Below are 2,144 nucleotides of genomic sequence, written 5' to 3' on the forward strand. Positions count from 1 at the left end.
TCTGATGTTAAGAAGGGATTAATTTTCATGTCTTTACTTCTAATTTCTATTGTTTGTTTTTGATCAGCGGCATTTACAGTTAAAACTTTCATTTCATTGTTTTCACTGTGATAGATACCAGGTGAAACTCCTTTTGCACTAACAATATAATCTCCACTTTTTATGTTTATCTTTATTTCGTATTCCGTTGGTTTCACATAAAATATCATCAGATTGTAATTGCCATGCAAAGGAATTGAGATGTTCGGGAGTTCTAAGGAATTTGTTATGAAATTAATTTTGGTTTTATTTCTCTCCAATCAGTCCCTGCCGAGGATTCCATCAAACTCCGTGGGAAAATCATTCTTTACTACATAGAATTGATGACTAACTTCTTTAGATGAAAGTGTACAGAGTCCTAATGTTTCGTGTATGCCATTTACTTTTTCAAATTTCTTTCTATTATTTAATGGAACTTTTTCTGGTTTACATCCTTTTTCTAAACGTCCTGTCTTTATGAATGATTCAGGGCTACCAATATCTACCAGTAATCCTCGTTGTATTCTGTATCCGGCAATTTACATATTACGAATGGGTGTCCTCCGTCTGTTCGTCCTCCGAGGAATATTATTCGGGGTTCGTTTCATGTTGGTAGATATCTTCTGTTTACTGATTCTCCTCTGTTAAATACGCCCGTTTTATTGGAGGGTCTTTTCCCGCATTGTTGGTTTTGTGAAAATTTCCTCGTTCCTTATTTTGCTTCGTATAACACTGGCTTTCACTGTGTCCGGGTTTTGAGCAATATGTGCATTTTTTCTCACTTGTTTCTTCTCTAGGCTTCATCACTGTCGGAGGTTCCCTTCTGAATTGTCTTTTTTGTACTTTCCTCTGTAGATGATTAATGTTTCTGATTCGTTCTCGTTCTGTTTCCAAATAGTCTCGTTCCTCTTGAAGAGACATTTGGTATGCGTCATTCAATCGGGTTGGACCTTGCACCGCTACTTTAATGCTTATCTCATTTCTCAATTCGTCTGTGAACTTCTTTAAGCGAATAAGGTTCTCTTTCCGTCGCTCATAGTCTTTAAATTCAGCCTCGGTATAATCTATAGCTCGTTGTATTTATCTATTCTTTTCTGAATATCTCTCTATATAACTGTCTACGCGTTCGTAGATCATTTGGCATAATTGGTTCCTTTCCTGTTGTAGTAGAGACAAAGTCTTTCCACGCCTACCGAATTCTATCGTAAGTGCTTCCGACACTTTCTTCGGTGTGAGTGGGGGCAGGATTCGAGTGGCCACGCGTTGAGCTTCGCTCTCATAGCTTTCATTGTGAAATATTCATCGCAAAGGGTTTCTGGGGTCCCTGCACTTAGATTGTCGCCTGACAGATATCTTTTTAATTTAGAGCCGAAGTTTGTCGGGTTGTTCATTTTCACTATTATTTGTTTGGGAAAATGAACGTTATTTTGAACCGCCTCGTCGATCTGACGTCAGAGCTGAGCAGCTGTTGCTTTGCGAGATTACTTCTAAGTTTCCGGGAGGTTTCCCTTCAAGGGTCCTATGAAGACGAATTCCCTGTATCCTGGCAGGATCGCCACTGTAAAAATGCAAATCTTATGAGTTTCTTTTTTTTTAATATTTATTGCGCTTTAGGAAGGTATTGACTTTTGGAGACTATTTATGCAGATATAATATTTATTCGAACGATATGTTCGCTCTAAGAGTACAGTATAGAATGCGCTGAGCCAGGAGGCCATTCTGCACATATAAAATTCCTTATCTTGACCTTTGGACCAATATGGCGTTGATCGTTGGACCTCTTCACAAATAAAAATAAAATTTTTTTTAAGAAAATAGATTTTGAAAGAAAAGCGGACATTTTTACAAAATAATTACATTTTCAACAAAATAATTAATTTTTCAACCAAATAATTGGGTTTTTATCCAAACGAGATGAATTCCAAACCTAAAATACAACAGTAGGTTTTTCAATTAAAAAATGAACTTTTATAAAAAAAAATATTTTATTCAAATATTATTAAAATCGCAAATCTCTTTAATTTCTTTCAAATGCGGACCAAGATATCAATAAGACTATTAAAATATAACATAATTATAATATTATCATTAATAATGTATGTACATACTTTTATCTCTCTCTCTCT

This window comes from Belonocnema kinseyi, chromosome 10, assembly GCF_010883055.1.
Source record: "Belonocnema kinseyi isolate 2016_QV_RU_SX_M_011 chromosome 10, B_treatae_v1, whole genome shotgun sequence".
NCBI lineage: Eukaryota > Metazoa > Arthropoda > Insecta > Hymenoptera > Cynipidae > Belonocnema > Belonocnema kinseyi.